Source organism: Bactrocera latifrons, unplaced genomic scaffold (assembly GCF_001853355.1).
Source record: "Bactrocera latifrons isolate USDA-ARS-PBARC rearing strain unplaced genomic scaffold, ASM185335v1 scaffold_92, whole genome shotgun sequence".
Classification (NCBI taxonomy): Eukaryota; Metazoa; Arthropoda; class Insecta; order Diptera; family Tephritidae; genus Bactrocera; species Bactrocera latifrons.
This window is the reverse complement of record NW_017537623.1, coordinates 277,150-283,216: the sequence shown is the minus strand read 5'-3', so window position 1 is coordinate 283,216 and position 6,067 is coordinate 277,150.

The window sequence follows — 6,067 nt, the reverse complement described above, 5'->3', positions numbered from 1 at the left end:
AGATGCTAAAATGTTTCGAAGTCGCTTATGACTAATTAGCCGCCTTTTGGGGAGAGTGGAGAGTGGAGAATATTCGAAATTATAGACCGAAATCTTAAAACCTCAGGGAGTATTTTATGGAGATTCCGACGTTTTCTTTTGGGTATTACAAACTTCGTGGTAATCTTAGTATACTCTGTTTGGGGTATAAAAATTAATTCTGATACTCTTCCAAGTCTTGCAAAGGTCAATGTAGTACAATTTTTCGCTAAACTCCCATTTAGAGAGAGTAAAGATTAAGGTAATCTATGATATTAACCATGAGAAAATTTAGGACTGGATTTTTGAGAGTATGTTTAAAAGTTAAATATCTTAACATTTCAACATCATTCGACTGTTTTTAGTCACTTATACAAATATTTGTTTAATTTTTATAAAAAACAATTAAAAATTGTTAGGACATTCATAAAAACATTTATAATTAATTTTGTGTTTTATCTGCAACACTTGAAACCAATAATTGTATTTCATTGTAACTATACAAGTTTTTAAGAGAAGCTCTTTGTTTTCAAAATATTTGTTTTTATTTAACTAAAATTTTTCGAATTCTCAACATAATCCGCGCATCATAACGCACACTTGGTCGATATCACTTAAAAACTCGCTTTACAGTAGCATTTTGCCATACAACAAACAAAAGCACAACAAAAAAAAAATAAATAAATTTTACTCAGCTCTTTATGTCTATCATTTTCATTGTAATCTGTCGGGGCATGCAACATATTACGTAAAAAAACTTGCTGACTTTCGGAAAAAATTGAAATATTTAAAAATTGTTCTGTCAATTTGATGCGCTTTCAGGTTGACTTTGCAACATGCATGTTGGTGTACACAAATGTGTGCATTTATGGCTCGATGCGCTTATGCTTTTCAGGTATATGACCACACACACACATACGCTACTACCACCCATGTATACATACATATATGAAGGCATGTGCATGAATATAGACATTTATGATTTTATTTCATGCCTGCAACACGAAGTTTAAAGTTCTCTGCGGAACTATGGCTGTGCCACGTAAGTGCTTGTGCGCAAATGTGCCGTTATGTATGTGTGCGTGTGTGCCACACGAAAAAACACGCAACTCCCGCGAGTTTCAAATTGGCATTTTGTGACAAATAAATTGTGTTTTATTAACGAAACTCATGAAAAACTCACTCATATCCCGCTGAACATGGGGGCTTAGTGGGCATTTATTTTATTTGCTGTGTAATAGGTTGACGATGTTTTTACTTGTTGACTAGTTTCGGCTTTTTCATAAGCTAGTATGTTGTTGTGAAATGCAAATAACATAACACGCTGTACTTGTATGTCATACTGTAGTGATATGAACTCATTACCTTACAACTAGTACGAACGGTAACCATAACTGGTCAGACGCTTACCTTTTCGCCAATCTAGTAACTGTTATTTCTGATAAAGCAGTATTCTTCAGCACGTCGATCAGCTGATTTTGGTTGATTGAAGCTCTGGCCAGCTTAAAAAAAAAATTTCAAATTTTCTTATGGACCAAAACCGCCAGTAATATTTTACGTCAGTTAAAAACTCTCAACTATAGGGGTTTCAATAGGGACGCTACCAAAGTCGACCGTTAGGGGCAGCAAACGATGCCATATTTTCCCCGTTCTTTGGACATTTCTCTCCAGTAAGGTATACCATTGTAAGGACATACGATTCAACAACGAGTCAAAATTATTAAAATTTACAACCGAAATTCGTAGACAGCGGCCTCAACTTTTAGAGCTATATTGAACATAATAAAGAATAGCACAGAATTTTAATTTACGTCCTTTAAACTTTTCAATTAACATTCTCCAGTTTAGGAATAAACATAGTCCTTTTCAGACTAGTTCACTTTTGACCAAAAAATTGCTAGTTATGAAGTTGTCTTCATTTTACTGCTTTATTTTTTCACTGCGTGGTGTGTATCCATTTATGCATAAAATATCGCGAATAGAAAGTTTATATTGACATATACATACATACATAAAAATATATGTACGTGAGTAGTCCCTCTTTGTATGTCTAAAAACCCCAAAACTCAGACCGCCATACAAACCTCACACAATCGCCTTAGCGGTCGTTCGCATCCATCATATCCCCGGACATATTCGTTTATGTTTCGCAAAGTTTTCTGTGTGTTTTATAATAAAATATTTAAATGGTTTTTCATAAATTCATAACTTGGAAATAACCTATTGGTTAAATAGAAAAATAGTTACCGTTAAAGTGCTGACAAATCTTTCAGAGTTGATATTTTATTTGGATGAAATTGTAGCTGTCAAATAATAATAGAAAATTCATAACTATTAAAATTGTATTCAAATTTTTTAACAGTAATCGTTTTTAATTCTAGTTTCGGATTAAAGCATGTATTTTCATGGATTGATTGAATTTTTATGGAGGCTTATTTCTGATGTAAGTCTTAGTCGGGCTAAGCTCTAGTTACTTCAGCGTTTTTAATTAGTTATTTCGCCTCAATCGCCTTTTCACGTGATATCCGTAGTTGATATTTAAGCGTTAAGAAAACAATAAGAAGAGTTCAAGAGGCGAAGTAGCGAAGTAGCGAAGGCTTAAGTTAGCGGAGAGATCACTTCTTTCGCGTTTGATGAAATGTGAATCACAAACAGACCTCAGTCTTGCATTATGAAGTATTTCCCGTGTCATAAACAAGGCAAAGTCATCCAAATCCATTGGTCCTGATGGAATTAACATGCTGAAGCTCATCACTGTCCACAACATGTCGCTAACCACTTTTCAAATACCCGAAATATGGAAAATAGGAAGTGATCGCACTACTGAAACCTGAGAAACCTGCCAACAAAAGAGTGTCATATCGTCCGATAACTCTCCTCTTCCCAGAAGTGAAGACACTTGGGGCCTTGAGGCATCACCAGAGGTTAGAAAACCATTAGCATGGCTTCCGAAAAGTGCATAGCACTATCACAGTACGTTCACGGCCTCAAGTGAGAAAAATTTACGCTCCCTTCAGGTCTGAAGAGGTGAACTATGAACTGCATTAAAATTCCGATGGTCAAAAACACTAAGATTAGAGGTGTGACACTCGACAGTCTGTGCTCCTTCACTCCTCAAACGATCTCGACTACTGCGAAAGTACAGAGTACAGAGCAGTAACAAAATCCTCAAGTCGCTAGCCGGCAATACATCTGAAAAAGACAAAGAAACCTTGTTGGCAACTAACAAGACAATCAGCGAGCTCAAGACCAGGCTTCGGAGCACTACGCCTACTGCTATCATAATGACAACCATCTCTGCTTGAAAAAGACTACAGGAACAGACGAAACTGGAGCAAGGCTGATTAAATCGCCAAAAATTGGCACCTTTGCTCCAATTTTTTGAGACTGTGAATGAGTGCTTTATTTTTCCTTTGTGTTCTAGCGCTGGACCTATCGACATCACGTCAGCTCAGTAACTGTTCGTCACCAGTACCTGTATGCCCACGATATGCTCCGAGCTCAGAATATAACGTAAGATCTTTTTATCTACATCTACACAATTTTCCATTTAGATTTTGTTGGGTTGAGGTTAAAACATTTCGATAACTATATCTTCGGTGAGCCATGCTAACAGTCGAAAATTTATCTGGATTAGCTAACACAACAAATTCGCGACAGGCTCAAAACTCTTCGTCGATATATGACGGTCTTATAGATCCATACTAAACAGTTTTCGCCATTAAATAGGATCGGTGTTCTTAGCAGATAAATAGTACGGGTATGCTTCGTGACTCTTATTGCCCTAATCAGCAACTTCATTTAAGAGGTCGAGTCGGGTTGTAGCCCTAATTCCTTTACTGTATTGAAGTTATTCGTCAATAATACTGTCAGTCTAATTCGTAAGAGATAGTATTGGCATATTGTGTAAAGGATTAAATCCCACCGTCAGCAAACTGTTTGGTACTTATCAGTGTGGCTTAAGACTTGCAAAATCAACAACTGATTAGATATTCACCATGCGCAAAATTTTAGAAAATACCCGTAAAAAGAGCATCGACACATACTGCCTCTTCGTCGATTTCAAAGTTGCCTTTGACGGAACGAGAAGGAGAAGGAGTTGCCTTTATGCCGCGATGTCTGAATTCAGTATCCCTCCAAAAACTAATACGGCTGTGTAAACTGAACTTGAGCAACACTAAAAGCTCCATTAGGACCGGGAAGAACCTGCCCTTGCCGATCGTTACCTCCAACCAAACCTAACATAACCTTTAAATTGAAGGGTCACATTACCATGTTTGCTATTATGGATACTCCCGGACCTCTTTCAAACATCCAGCAAATGAATTTTTGCATTAAAAATATTAAATTTATGTTTCAACTGAACTTTAAGTGGCACAATAGGGCAAAAATATATTAACTAAATAATAATTAGTTAGATTACCATTCATTCCGCTTGGTTGAAAATGCGACAAAAAATATTTATTTATTGCTTATTCAGTATTAATTATGGTCAGCTTCCTGTCAAGTTAATTATGTACAAATTGTTCGAGCTTATGTACGCAGTTATAAGAGAAATTAATAATCAGTTAAATTTAACGGCAATATATTTATTTAAATAGACGTAATTAAAGGCGATGCCTTTGAGGTTATGTGCAGCTTGTTCGACAAATCAGGTTTTTTTGTTTCAGAAAATATATTCAAAGGCGATATAAATCAAACCCTGAGCACAAAACAAATCTTCACAAGAAAAATGTCAATATTAATTTGGTTTGATTTTTAATAGTCGCGCAATAAAACTACGAGATTCGGGATCCATATATAATATAGTATAGCTTTAGTTTTAGCAGTTTCGATGTTGGGACACTTGAGAACCAACCGACAGTAAATTCTTGTTATATTTTGCATAATTGGCCGCGGCTACGTCTCAGATAGTGCATCTCTTGAGTCCATTATTCCATGACTCGTTCGAGCATTTTGCTGGTAAGTGGCGAATGTGACGCGTGAAGTTTTGCTCCAAGGCCTGAATGTAAGCGTAAATGCCTGTATAGACTTTAGACTTTACATATCCTCACAGGAAAATGTGATACTACACGACTGGCAGAAATCGTGAAGTTATCTAAATCCATTGATTGATGCGATGATATGTCTTGTTGACACCAAATTTCACCGAGCTGACGAGCTTTAATTTGAAGCATCAAATATTCGGCTAACACCAACGGCCGCCTTCGAAGGTTACATTCTTATCGGTATCATTTTTGAAGAAATATGGATCAAAGAGTCCACCGCCCTACAAATAAAACTAAACTAATATTTCTAAATGAAATGGCAGCTTGTGGAGCAACCTGAGGATGTGCTCTTCGTCCCAAATGCGGCAATTTTGCTTGCTCATAACCCATTGAGCCAGAAATTGGTCTCATCGCTGAACAAAATTTAGCTTAAAAACCAAATCTTCTTGGAAGAGCACATAGAACGAATTTCAATTTAAGATCTCGACGTAAATTGCGCCAAGTCCTTCCATACGTCAGTTCGAGTTGATGCTAACGTGGTTTTTAGAGTTGTGGTTATCAATGAGGCAACCTTTATTTCATCCCAGTGACGCCGTACAGTGCGCACAGCAGACAAAATGTAGGTACAGGATAACGAAGATGACCCGAATGTGTTCATCCGCCATCGGGCACAATCATTGAAGTTCCTCGAGGCTCACGACTTCCGTCGACTTTAAGGAAGATTTTGCGAAAGTACTTATCTTGGTTTGCGGGATTTCAAAATCAAACTCGTGCAAGAATGGAAGCTAAACGACCATCAAGCGCCTCGCACGTTCGGTGAATGAGCCCAGAACGAGACGGGCATTTTGTTTTGCGATGAAGCTCACCTTTAGTTGAATAGATATGTTAATAAACAAAATTGTTGAATTTAGAGTGAAGATAATTCACAAGTCATTATTGGGATTGTCAAAACTTTCGAGGAAGCTACTCACATTACTTGTTCTAAACATGACGGTTTATCCTAGATCAACTGAAAACTTTCTAGAATATCTGATCTATTTAGAATATCTGTCTTATATCAA